At 43.6% G+C, this 14,099-nt stretch overlaps 1 protein-coding gene across 3 annotated transcripts in view; it reads left to right on the forward strand.

Annotated features, from left to right (window-relative positions):
* Window positions 1-14,099, forward strand: part of GLI3 (GLI family zinc finger 3) — a 209,470-nt gene that overhangs the window by 18,315 nt on the left and 177,056 nt on the right. The gene's annotated exons all lie outside the window — the stretch shown is intronic.

A 14,099-nucleotide genomic window follows, 5' to 3' on the forward strand; every position in this document is an offset into this window, starting at 1 on the left:
TCTGCAGATTGTTCCTTTTATTCCTCTGTTGTACTCCTGTATTTACTGCTAGGCTAATAGTCAAGGTGGGGAAAGCTGCTACAGAAAGCTGCTAACAGATATATTAACTCACAAAAGGCTGTATGAATAATAATTTTGTGCTAAGGTATGAAGTTAGCTTATTTTTGTGTCTCGTGTGATTTGATAGCCTCAGATTGATCTGCTTTGGCAAAGTAAAGATGGCTACAAATACATACAGTGTTTACATCATGGCCATGTTATTGGTATGACACTGGAGTAATGAGGCCAGTGTCCCAGCCCACCTTGCTGCCCTGGTGCTGTGTCTTCTTGTCTTCTCGCACATGCATCCCTGCCAGTTTTCTTGCATCAAAGCAGTAAGACCCTGTTCCCTACCATGTCAGCATGTGGGTTTAGGTGATAAACCTGAAAGCTGCTGCATGCACACAGGTTTCTATCAGGTTGTGCAAGGAATGGCTTTCTGAACAGAAGTATTCATAGAATAGAATCATAGAATAGTTAGGGTTGGAAAGGACCTCAAGATCATCTAGTTCCAACACCCCTGTCATAGGCAGGGACACCTCACACTAAACCATCCCACACAAGGCCTCATCCAACCTGGCCTTGAACACCGCCAGGGATGGAGCACTCACAACCCCCCTGGGCAACCCATTCCAGTGCTTCACCACCCTAACAGGAAAGAATTTCCTCCTTATATCCAATCTATTCATTGAACATAAAATCCCAGGCTGGTTTGGGTTGGAAGGGACCTTAAAGCTCATCCAGTTCCAACCCCTCTGCTGTGGCCAGGGTCACCTTCCACTAGAGCAGCTTGCTCAAAGGTTCTGGAAGCTGCTCTATGGTCTCCCCTTAAGGAGCCTTCTCTTCCCCAGGCTGAACCAGCCCAGCTCTCTCAGCCTGGCTCCAGAGCAGAGCTGCTCCAGCCCTCGCAGCATCTCCATGGCCTCCTCTGGACTCACTCCCACAGCTCCATGTCCCTCTTGTGCTGTTGCCCCAGAGCTGGATCAGGACTGCAGAGGGGTCTCCCCAGAGCAGAGCAGAGAAGGACAATCCCCTCCTTCAACCTGCTGTACACAATCCTTTTGATGCACCCCAGCACACGGTTTCCGGGCTCAAGCATACACTGAATCTGGCTCATGTTGAGCTTCTCCTTAACCGACACCCTCAGGTCCTTTCTCTCCGTGGCTGCCATCAATCCATTGATAAACTGATTAAAATTAGTCCTGTGCTCCCCTTGGGGAGCCTTTGCCTGGCTTTGCAGGACATGAAACCTGCCCTGCCAGACTGCTGTTGGTGCACTGCCCTCTTGCACCCCAGCACCGGGAGTCACCAGACCTCCCCAGTCCCAGCACTGCAGTAGAGCCTTGAACTCCAGCCCAGCAAGTACTCAAGTGAATGCCTCAGTGTAGGCACAGGAATCACCTAATGTGGGTATTTGCATGCTTACAATTAGGCAGTCACTTTAATGCTTTACTAGGCTGCCTGCTTCCACTCCACACTGCTTTATAGGTGAATCAAGTTTATTGTTAGAGTACTTCCTAAGAGGTGTTGACCAAAACCCCCCTGCTAACCTAACACAGCCCTCAGCTAAAGGCAGTTTAGTTTTTTCACTGGATGTGGAGCATAGATAGATTAATTTTTTGCTTTATTTTCTAGAAAGTACAGGGTATTTCTGAGAGGGCTGAATTAATACTTTTACAAGGCAAAGCTGCACTGTGCAGCACTCCTTGGAGAACATTAGAGAGTGTAATGCTGTGTTCAGCCTTGGTTATTGACTGTTTGGCTTGTGAATTTTGTCAGTGACTAAAATGCCTTCCTCTTATGCACGTTTTGGCTCTAAACTGATGTTTTTGATGTTGCTCTAAAACAATGCAGTTATTGTATAGGGACTCCTTCAGTGCCTGACAGGCAAGCACTTATTTTCAGTGTGATGTGTTTTGTCTAGTTTTTGACTCAGGAGCTTGTTCCAGTGTAATCTGATATTTCTTATTAACCTATTACTCTGCCTTAAAAAAATAAGCTAATTATAAACGTATGTAGGTTGTGGACTTGACTAACTTTATCAGGGTCAGATAGTTATTGGGAACATACTTTAAAGCGATAGAAAGCAGAAATTATTATCTTAATAATGAGGTAACTTAAAACCAAGCTTGATAGATGAATAAATGAGAGGAAGTTCAGGCGTCTACTTTGATTCTTTCAGAAGAAGGGCCAGCTTCATCTAGGTCTCCTGTTTGGGTTTTTTTTCTTCCTATTAGTTCTCTCAGGGTTGCATGAGGGAAGTATTCAGCAGTCTGCAAGCCCGTAAGAATCACATTTCCTGTTTAAACTTCCAGTTGGTTGCTTGTCCTGCTGCTTGCTTTCAAGCTCACCATAAAATAGGTGTTAATCATAATACCCATTTTTGTCCCTCTTCATTGGAGTGATGTGCTCAGGGTCCCATTGAGACGTCAGGGTTCTGAAGAGATTGTTAGGTATCAAGAAACACTGCCTGTACTATTTCAGTGGCCTGCAAATTGAGTGCCGCGTTGGTTATGTGAGACCTGATTCTAGAAAGTGATCAAGAGATGCCCTCCTCCTTTCCTAAATTCAGCGGGAATGGAGGGCCCTTCTTCACTGTTCATTTTCAGGTCAAGGAGGAAACAACATAGTGTAGTATTAGATATTGGAAGGTATGACTTCAGTGTATAGGTTTTTCTGAGGGTTTTGTTTTTCAGCAAGTAATGCTCTATCTGTAACAGCAGCATAAAAATAAGGGTAGAATGGTCACATCTGGTAGTGCAGAAGACTAAAGGCAAAGACCTGAACGTGTAAGATTTTGTGTACTCTTCTGATAACTGTGGTTAGATCCTAAGAGGATACACTACAAGAAGGTAACCCATCCTTGGGGAGGATAGACTGTCCTGATGCTTGGAAGTATTGGAAGCAAAAGTATTGGAGGTTGTAGTTAAGTGGGGACTGCATGTCTTGGGATATTGTAATCTGATGTAACTGATTAAATACATGTTCATTCCGAGCAATGCACCTATGGTCTTTTATGCTTGCCAATAAAATTTCAGTCGTCAAGTTAGGATTTATTGTAGCCTGTAATAACTCATTCTGCCTGATGCTATTTTCTAGTGTTCCTGGGCGAGCCAGCCCTACCCTCACCCTGCTCTAAACCCAGTGATCTGCAAGTGCAATACGGTATTGCTTCATTAATTCTGCTGAGATTTCCCTCCTTTTTTCCCCCTTCTCTCCTCTCCCTGCAGTGGTTAATAGCATAAGGGATATTAAATGTCAATCCTCCTGCATCCCTTTGCAAGTTCCAGAAAGAGATGATTGAGTGGCTTATCGCTGCAATCACTGTAATCAGTAAGTAATGACTTAACATCCTGCTGGATAACATAAGGTGGAATCAGGAGAAAACATTAGTTAGCAGCAGAAGCTTGCCACCTGGTCAAGGTGGAGGTGAAATTTAGGGAATTATGCACTTGGGAGGTTTTTTTTTTTCCTGAAAAACAAAACCGAAAAATCCCCCAAACACCCAAACAACCATATTACAATTGTACCTGGGTCCTGAAATGGAGTAAGAAGTGATAATAATAACAAGGTTTAAAATGGGTCTCTGCAGTATGGCAATGGTACCATGCTCTGTAGCTTGTGCTTTGCAGGAGTCTAGTATCAATCAGACCTCAGAAAATTCAGGCATTATAGCCCATAGCGCTGGGTGGGGGGAAGCAGCCAAGAGGTTTGATTTTTAGCAGGAAGAAGGCTGCTGGCAGCTGAAGCTTCAGCGATACTGTTTGCCTTCCAGAACAGGGCTTGGAAATCTGCAAGTGGAGGAGCTGTGGGAAGTAGATCTTCTTCTTGAAGTCAATAAAAGGAATTCTTAAAAGTCCTTCTAATGGACTGAAAAGGAGGCGAGCCCTCTGGCAGGAGCAGCATTGGGCTTTACTCTTGGAGCTGTGTAAATCAAGGCAGCTCAAGTAATTAAATTACTTAACAGGTTTTCAGATGGGGTTCATCTTTTCTCTTCTAGATGTTTTCTATTTCTTATCTGTCTCCAGTTAAAAGGAAATAATCAGGCATCAGTGTTGCATTTGGTTGTATCCCTGCTCTGTATGTTTGCTTTTTCTCCTCTTTATTTTGTTTTCTCTTCCTCAGAAGATACAAAACCTCAGCTTCTGCTTACATAGAAATTCTTACTAAATACATATGCCAGTAAGTGGGAGAAGTGTGCTTAGGGTGTGGTTTGTGATTATGTAAAGAAGGTACTGTATTAAAACTACACTCTCTGTATTCTTTCCAAGCCATAGCTCGTTATTTTGGAGTGAGGTCAGGAGGGGAGGGAGACACATTCTTTTGCCATCCAAACTAAGAGGGAATGAGCTGGGTTTTATTGCTGTGTTATTATCTTATTTCCCATTAAAAAGTCTTTGCCTTTGATGCGTTTTGCAAGTGGTCACTATTTAATTTGCAGCTCCTATTTTTGCTGGTAAGTCTGGCAGTTCAGAAAAACGTTGATTTACTTGTAAGTGTGATCTGGACCCAGTGATGAATGTGTCTTTCAGGCGCTCAGAGGCACTTAGGGAAGGAGAAGCACACAGAAATACTGGGTTTTGTTCAGATGATTGTAAAATTGGGCTTGTAAGGCTTTATGGGTCAGATTATATCAAAAAGCAGTTCCTAATCTTGTGCCTGCAGTCAGCTGGAGTCTTGCTACACAGGAGCTGCGTGTGCGCATTCTTTGCACATGCCAACTGCTTAAACCACACTGGTTTCCATTCATTTAGCACGACTTTGCATGCATGTTCCACATGCAGCCAAGTGGAAATGTGAAAACTTAAGTCCCACACATGCAATAGCTTGAAAATGCAGCCAGATACCACAGACTAAGGGCTAAGGGGATATTTTTTCCTGCTTAATGGAACAGATTTGTACTGATGGAGATCCTCCTAAGAGGAAATGATAAATCGCTGAAACTTCAGTTATTGTTACGAGCTGTGTGTGCTCTCTCTTGCTCTCTCTGTCCCCGTTGTGTGCTTGCTTTTCTCTTCTTTCCCAGCATAGTGGCTCATACGTAACAACAGAGGATTTTGTAGAAAAGTTCCTTCTGGGCCTGACCAGCAGTGTTTTCCCCTCCTCCTGCTCTCTTTTCTTTCCTTCTGTCTCCTCTCTTTTCTTTCTTTTATTTTCCTTTCCTTCCCTCCCCCCCCCTTTTTGTTCTTTCTTTTAGTTTTCAGAAAGTTGAGTTCCATCCCAATTATTAAATCTTCGGAGACCATTCCCACATGGTTCTGTAAATGGTAGCTTCATCCTGAGTTCTTTCATCTCTTTTCCTGCTCTCCTGGCTTGACAGTTGAAAAGGTCTGACTGTGCCACACAATGGTTTGATTGGTTTCTCTAGGGGAGGCTTTACCCTGCCTCATCATTCGCCAGGCAGGTGGACCAGAAAGTCTCTTGATTCTTTTGTTGCCTCTCAAAGTCCGAGGTCTTTGACTGAATAAATCCTCCGTCATGGGATAATTTGCTAAAAGGAGACTGAAAGATGTGAGAGAAAAGCCTCACTACTTGGGTGCTGAATTAATGAAATAACTGGGCCTTGGAGTTTGCAATTGAAAAATCACCAGGAATGCAATGGGTGGAGACAGGCTTCAGAATGCAAGCCCGTTACTTCCCCTTAATAAACTATGAGAGCTTTAACTGATCTTGCTAAATACGCCGGCTCACCCGGCCGCCTCCACTATTTGCATCTGTAGCCCTGTTCGGCGGGGGAAGCCCGAGCAGAATAAAAGCCGTTTTGGTGCAGTGCCTACTTAGTCATTAGATTATTACGAGGGGCTGGGAAGAATTCCATATGACAGAACTAGGGTTGAGTTAACACAGGACGAAAAGTAATTTACAGATAGGCTGTCCTCAGCCATCTTCGTAGCCCCTGATAAGGTTTCATTTCAGAATGGATAGGCGACATTTCCACTTACGGGCCCATTCTGCGACACCTGTGATAACAGCTTCTGGATCCTAATTGAAATTGGTTTCAAAATGGATTTTCACTTTTCTCTGTCTGTGGAAAATATTGAATGGACTCAGAGCTGCCACAGAGAATCCCAGACCTTGGAAAATGGAGCAAGAAGCCAGGATCATCTTTCATAACTGTGTCGATGATATGACAGTTTTGTTATCTGTCTTATTAATGAAATCATTGATCACCTGATGAGGGAGATAATAAACTACAGTTTTGCTGCTCTTCAGGAAGCTCAATTAGATTTTTTTTAAAATACAGATGGGGAAAACCAAGCCAAAACAATGAAGCGAACGTTGGCAAGGTCTATTTTCAACTTTGCTTTTCTTGAAGATGTTTTAGATGGAAGAAGTCTGTAAAATGCTGACTGCGTCTTGAGTGTATTGAAAGTAAAAAGGGAGGGGGAAAGAGCAAACCTGATGCTCACATGAAGGCTTAGTTATTGTGGTTTTTTGTTTTTAACAAACGGCACTGAGTAAATAACACTTAAGTCCTAGTAAGTGCCATGGAAACTCAGATGAACTGAGAAACAATGGAGCTCAATTTTAGCTGAAGTGGGATTAGTGATCCCAACTCTCTGAATGCCTCGACATGGACAAAGGCTGGCTCTAAGTGCAGCGAACGTCGCCGCGATGCTGGTTCTCCCGAAAATCTTCTTTAAAGCAGGGCATCAGCCTTTAGTTGTTAAAGCTGCTCAGGCTCCCTGGAAAAATAAGTTCCCTTTTTGTGGTTGTTGTTTCTCCACAGTAATGGACTTGAGAAGATTTCTCAATGCAAGCAAACGTAATAAACCTCCTGCTCGGGATAAAATGTGCGCGCAGGCTTTGACAATAAAACCTGAAAGGATTTTGTGATGTGTTGTTTCCCTGCCTGCTTTCTAATTATTGGGCAAAGAGATAAATCTGTTGTTTGTGCTTGGTTGCTCTGGAATGCGTGCTGTATTCCTTGAGGAAGGTGGGAAGGGATTGTTTTTCTGAAGAGGGATGCCGGTGACTTCTCATATTTCACTGTGAATTGTATCCTAGGTGTTCCTTCAGTCCCTCTGTTGGGGTGGGTCAATCTGTCCCCCTTTTTAAGCTTGAAAGGGGAGCTCTGATCAAAGGCTTCAATGATGTCACTGATCTCTGGTGATTGATTAGGAACAGAAGTTCTGGAGCATTTTGCATGTCCGCCTTTTCCTTATCACTTCAAATCCATTAGTGCCTTCCCATTAGGGTAGCTTTCAATCGGGGGAAAACAGCCCATGCACATGTGTGTATATATGCGGATATACGTATATATGTACAAGCCCCTCATGTATATGCATACAGAGAAAGGGAATAGGAAAGTGTACAGGCTTCGTGGTCTGAGTTATAAATGTACTTTTCTTTAGCATGAAAAGAAACAGTTTTTATTGGTCTGTGTTGATTCAGGTGATACTAATTGCTAAACTCTTGGGTGTAATTGTCCTCTGTTCTTCTGCAGCTGCTCTCACTGGTTTAGATCCACATAGGTCTGTGTCATCAGTGGATTTTGGGCTGGTTTTCCTTCACTTGCTGTAGTTCACCCAGAGAGGAATCATGCTCCTGCTTGTTATTTCTGTGCTTGTGATGCACTTTAAGATCCACTGTGTGTGTTAGTGGCTTAGAGATATTTTATAATTAGGGACTGAAAAATAAATACTTTAAATATGTAATGTATGTTTCTTGGAAGTTCAGAATGAATGTTGAGATTTTAAGAGAAAAGAGCTTCTGTTCGTAAAGGAGGAGCAGTCCTCTTAGTGGTATGGGAGGTTGGGCAGTGGGGTCTCCTCATGTCCTTAAGGGTGGTGTGTGTGTGAACAAATGGCACAGACTTCACTGTGGTGTAGATGAGGAAGATGAGGGTATGTGAAGCTGGAATCCATTCCTAAATAACCCACTTCTAACAGCACACTGTGATTTATGTGAGGAACTTAAAAACTCAACACAGGCTTTAAGAATCTTGAGTTAATGAATTACTGTGGTAAATGGAAGCTTTCAGTCTGTAGGATAATTCACAAATGTTAATGGTATTTTCATGTATCTCTTCCCCCCTTTCTTTTCAGTAGGTCGGCTCATTTCTCCCCCCCACCTCTCTCTCTCAGATCTCCTTCACTCTCTCTTCTGCTGTTGTGCATTTCACACCAGGAGATGACAAGTCTTGTGATTGCAGCAGAGGCAATTGAAAGAAAATAAAGAGAGTTCTTTTTCTCTGGTGCTGGCCCATGAACATACCGTAAAAATTGGATTAGACACACCTAGAGTTGGGATTGATTGCATCTTGAATGGGAAATTAGAACATCTGAAAAATTCCTGTTTGGATGGAACAGAAGCACAAGGAGGAAAAGTTGGATGGAAACCAGAGAAGAACTGTAAATCACTATTGAAGTTACTTCCTATGGTTTACCATTGGCTGTCACAGAAAATTGCCTTCGGCTTGTTTATAGCTAATTCCCTTTATAGAAAACTTCAATTTGTGGACTGGCCTCTGAATGGGATTGATAACTCTGTTTATAGACCAGGATGGGTATCTAAAGATAACAGATAATGCAAATGAGCCTTTTTTTTGATAAGCCAGGGAAGCAATTATGGCTCCAACTTGGTTGATGGATTTCAGAGTGCCTTTCCACAGATTACAGATTTACTGGGGTTTGCACTATGGTTTTCTTAGCGGTGTTAGAAAAACAAAACCAGAGTCGTTTGAGTAGAGCTCAAAAGATGGAGCGGCTGATAGAACCAGCTTTCCTACCACTTGTAAACCTAGGGAGTCCGATTAAGCAGATGGTGCTCAGCCTTCTCTGGGAGAAACATGATTTGATAAAAATGGGTGTTTTATACTCAGGTTACAGTTTCATCTGAAGTGTGCAGACGTGGATGTCCCGTGGGAGTTTACAGCCCATTCCAACTTTAACTCAGATAAAATGCTCCTCATATACTGCCTTCCTGCTTTCATTTTCAAACTGGTATTTCTGCCGGAGAGGAGGAGGATGGAGGATGGACCCTGTGAGTGGTTCAAGGCACCTGGGGTGCTCAACACCTCTGATGTTTAAGCACTTAACCCTGGGCTGATTCCAGTGCTGACTGCAAGGTGTAGCTGAGCGGAGTGGGCTCAGGGGGTGGCTGCACCAAGTGATGTGTTTCCCTCTCAAATCCATCGATTTTCCCATTGGAAGTGCACGGTTTCTCACAGCCAGGAGGCTGCGGGGTGTCTTAAGTGGACTGGAAAGGGCTTAGTGCTAATCTGCCTCTAAGCGTCTGTTCAGGCACATCCTCCATTCACAGAGTCACAGAATGGTTTGGGTAGGAAGGGACCTTAAACTCACCCAGTTCCAACCCCCTGCTGTGGGCAGGGACACCTGCCACTAGAGCAGGTTGCTCCAAGCCCCGTCCAACCTGGCCTTGAACACTGCCAGGGATGGGGCAGCCACAGCTTCTCTGGGCACCCTGTGCCAGCGCCTCAGCACCCTCACAGGGAAGAGCTTCTGCCTAAGAGCTCATCTCAGTCTCCCCTCTGTCAGGTTAAAGCCATTCCCCTTGTCCTGTCCCTACAGGCCCTTGTCGAAAACCCCTCTCCAGGTTTCCTGTAGTCCCTTTAGGCACTGGAGCTGCTCTAAGGTCTCCTCTTAAGGAGCCTTCTCTTCTCCAGGCTGACCCAGCCCAGCTCTCTCAGCCTGGCTCCGGAGCAGAGCTGCTCCAGCCCTCAAAGCATCCTTATGGCCTCACACTGTAAGGATTTGTAGCCACTTTAACTAGTCCAGGCTTTAAATATTTAATCTTACATGTTGCTTTCCAGTCTCCTTACTCAAGCCATGGTCCTTTAATTGGTTCTCTTCAGTGGGACATCTGGCATCTTGACACCCTTGATCACTAAATTATAAGCTTCATCTGTGAAACTTGAGGTAAGTTCTCATCAAGCCATCTCAGGACCTACTCCCAGAAATGCGCTTTCATTTACAAATGTTCTATTTGGAGGCTCCTCTGTGCGATCAGAAAAAAGGAAAAATGAATAAGGTCTTAGTTCATGTGCAGTTACAATGATTTGAGTGACTCCTTGTAGTTTGAACTACTTCAGCTGTAAAATACTTGTTCTAAGACACCATTTTGTTTGCTGACAGGATAGAGGTTAATGTTGCCTATATAAGAGCAGAAACAATGTAAAAGTCCTGCTCTCAGCTTTGAACACTTCCTTTTGATTGTTCAGAGGATAGGGAGAAGTAGGTGAGTTCTGCTGTTTAGAGTCCCAAAGACCTTTTTCTTCAGCCTTCTAACTTAAGTCAGGATTAAAGCCTTGCATACATTTCCTTTGGCACTACAGGGTTACTTTTTTTCTTCTCTGAGGAATAACCTTAGTATGAAGGATACCAAAACATCTCAAGTAATAAACATATTTCAAGGGACTGTGATTTATTGCTACATTTATCTTCAAGGCTCAAAATAGATGCTAAAAATAAGCCTACTGTTAAATAATAATTATATCTGGACATGAAGTAAGAACTTCGATCAAAGATACCAAAAATTTCACCACGTATTTACAAGAGAGAGAAAAAGAGTGAAAGAAGTGAAGAAAGGCAGGACCTAAAGGAAAAGAAAGGAAGGAAAAGACAGGAAGGAAGGGTGGAAAGGGCGAGCTCTGTGCTGCTCTGTGGTGCTCTCCTTCAGACAGATTTCAGGTGAACTTTTTGGTTGTCATAGTTGGACTGAGAGCCTGTCAGAAAATGAGCATTTTAGCACTGGTGGATGTTGTTCATGGGATCAGTACTTCACCTGCGTAAGTGAAAGAGCCTATATGCAGGCGCAGAGTCATTGATACAGAACTTAACATGAATGTCCATAATAGGTGAATCTGAGAAAAACATTGTATATCAGGCTCCTTAATTATGGGGGACAGCATTGCCTTGAGACATAACTGTTAGCCACAGAGGGAAAGCAGCAGGAGTTTTTTGTTTGAGTGTCTGAACGTAATTTAGGCTGCTACTTTTGTCTTTGTATTTGGCTGGGCATACTGTGCTGGGTTTATATCACTTGCCTTCTGAGACTTGTAGGCCCTTTGGGAAGGGAAGGCAGAGCCTCAGCCCAGCGCAAGGACGTGGGCATAGTGTTGGCTGCTGGCTTTGTGCAGTCCCAGAGAAGTCAGACTTACTGGCCAGGCCTCTTGTACATGTATGTGCTCAGCAGGGATGTGATGGGCATCCCTTGTATCTGCAGGTCTTTGGCATGGTCTAGCTGGTGCGGTATTGCCTTGTACACATGCTTCTGGATTTCCAGGAATCTTGGCTTCTGTGGAACCCAAATCCTTGGCAGCCTCATTGTGAAAGCCCCCTGTCTTGCAGGATTAAACTTATTTTAATGTGGAACTTACCTAAGCAATGAGAGATTTAGAGGAATCTAAGGAAAATGCTTCATTTTGTCATGCTTATGTTCTTGTTTTAGCAATAAAGAGCGGTGAAATTGCTTTTCCTCGTTTCTGCTGGAGGATGCAGAGGGAAGCAGCATGTGCATCTCAGTCTGTCAAGCTGCAGTTGAGAGGGAGAGTGTTCAAAACTTAGGAGCAGTTAATTCTTCTTCAAAATGTAGAGGGTCCTTGAAGTTGGGTGGATGTTAACTGAGTGAACGCAAGCCATGAAGAGGTATGAAATGATCTCACTGAAAATCTGTTTCCTGGCTTTCTGTCCCTTTTCTCCTGTAGACTTCCCTTTCACTCGTGCTGCGGGTCAGGCAGAATCAATTTCCAACCTGAAAAGTGAGACATAAAAGTGGACAGATGTTGCAAACAACATGGTAATGTTGCTCCTTCATCTGCTCCCTTCTCCCAGAGAGGTCCATCCAGTCCAGTCTTTCTCTTCAGAGGTCAGCAAGGAGTGTGAAGATGGCTCCTGTGGTTACTACCATGAGGTCCCAGTGATTCCAGTTTATTTCAAGGAACAGAATTGAAAGGGAGAGTTGGAAAGAGCTGGAAAGGGAAAAGGAGATTCCACTTAGGGTTTTTTTTTAATACTGTTTTTTTAGCTAGTATCCGGTACAACATTTTTGGTTTGAAAACCACTCAGAGTGCCTCTGTTCATAAGCACATACTTCTTCTTGTTTCAGTGCTGGAGATGCCTGCAAGTGACTTAAAACTAAAACAGACCGTGAAGGCAAGGGGAAAGGAGGAGGATGTTTTACATTCCAGTGTTTTAGGAAGTAAAAATTAGCCAACACTTACAGGTGTCTGTTGTTTCCCATTCTTTATTACAATGCATGGGATGTGGATCAAATGACTTTATTCAGCTCTCAGCATTTCAGCTACGTCGGAATGGGGGCTGCAGGCAGTTGGATAAAGTCACTGGAAAGCTGCCCAGTTTCACTGCTGCTTATACAAGCTTGCCTGTATCCTCTGGGGAATACTATTTTGTAATGTGTCGTATCAGATGAGTATCCCTATCTTCCCTTTAGCTCTGGAATGCCAGAAGTAGGTAAGTGCTGGTGGTGATGATGATGATGATGATGAGGATGGTGGCTGTCTCCTCTCTCTCCCCTCTTTCTGGGGTTAATGCGAGACAGTCTTTAAGAACCTTTGCCAAACCAATTCTCTGTTTTGGTGTCATCTGAAAATAACGTGCAGTTTACATTGCTCTCAGTAAGTAGTAATGGTTGAGTTATAAATTATTTCTCAATTGCCGTGTTTTTGGGATTGCCTAGATGATGGTTAAGTGTATTGTGGAGCTAGCATAATGAAGGATGTGTAAGTGACTCCCTTGTTAGACCGCCGCCTTGTTGGCTTTCAAGAAACAAGCCATCCCAGCTTCTTGATGTGCCAGTGTTTAATCTCTACAGATGTATGTTCAGCTCTTGGCTGTGCCACAGTCGAGATAGGATTTGAGGTCTTGTCATTAGTTCTGCTGGATAGCTGTTCATGTCAAAAGGAAATACCTGGGAATTTCACACTGTTGAGGCCAGCACTATAAATTCACCACTGGGACAGATGAGATGACTGTAAGCACTGTAAACTGGATCTTCTTGTCATTGTCATGGTGGGGGCACTGGAAAGCATCTGTTTGTGGAGGCAGATCCTTTCTCTTATGAATTTGTATCTCTCATTCAAATTCCTTACCGGAAGCTGCAGATGAGCACATGTTTGGTGCACCTACACGTGCTTCAGTTCACCACTGCACCCTTCTGCTTGGGTTACTTAATGCAGAACCATGAAGTCATGCTCTCAGAAGTCTGTACCAGTAGGTAGCAATCTAGCTTCATTATCAAGTGACCTAATTTTATGTCAAGAATTGCTCTCAGCTTCGTAATAAACTCTTGCAATTGGGTACTCAGTTGGATGATGCTGGTTGTTTGCATTTTACAGTGCTTGTTGAGAGCTGGAATGCCCTGAGGACTCCTGTGGGGCTTGGAGTGACAGGGATAATACATGCTATGGTACATTTCAGAGTAAAAAAAACCCAAACTGTTAAGGAATTTATGATCCATAGAGGCATTTAGCTTGAAGGTCCTCTCAGGCAGAGCAGAGAGGTGCTCTCTTGACAAAGTGAGACCTGCAGTGGAGCAGATCTGTTGAGGGCAGCGTGAAGAGGGGGCTGGGTAGCAGGTTAGATAATGACAGTGGTCGCTGAGCTGAGGTGACACAGATCACCTCGTGGGTTATATGGCAATCACCTTAATTCCTTGCTTGTCTCCCTAACCAGTGGGGTCTGTTCCTCTTCCTAGAGAAGTCCCTTTGTTCCTTGCCTGAAATGCACTAAGGATGGAGGACATTTCATTGTGTAGCACTTTACAAGCTGGTACTAACCCAACCTTTTACTGTAAAATTAACCTGAAACAGTGGTTGCTTGAAGATAAGAACCTGACCTTAATGTCTTAGATCCATATAGTGTAAAGTGATCTTTGGATGCTGATGGGTGTGACTTACACAGGCCGGAATCATGTGTGTTGGCGGGACTGGGATGTTGTATGGATTGTATGTAAAATGCTTGTTTACAAATGGAGTTATAGGTTGGATGAAATGAGAGGAATATTTCTTGGCTTCTTTTCAGCGCAGTTGTAAGAGGAGATTTCTCTCGCGCGATTTACATGGTTGAATGAGTTAGAAT

The sequence above is a fragment of the Lathamus discolor genome, chromosome 2 (assembly GCF_037157495.1).
Source record: "Lathamus discolor isolate bLatDis1 chromosome 2, bLatDis1.hap1, whole genome shotgun sequence".
In the NCBI taxonomy this organism is placed as follows: Eukaryota; Metazoa; Chordata; class Aves; order Psittaciformes; family Psittacidae; genus Lathamus; species Lathamus discolor.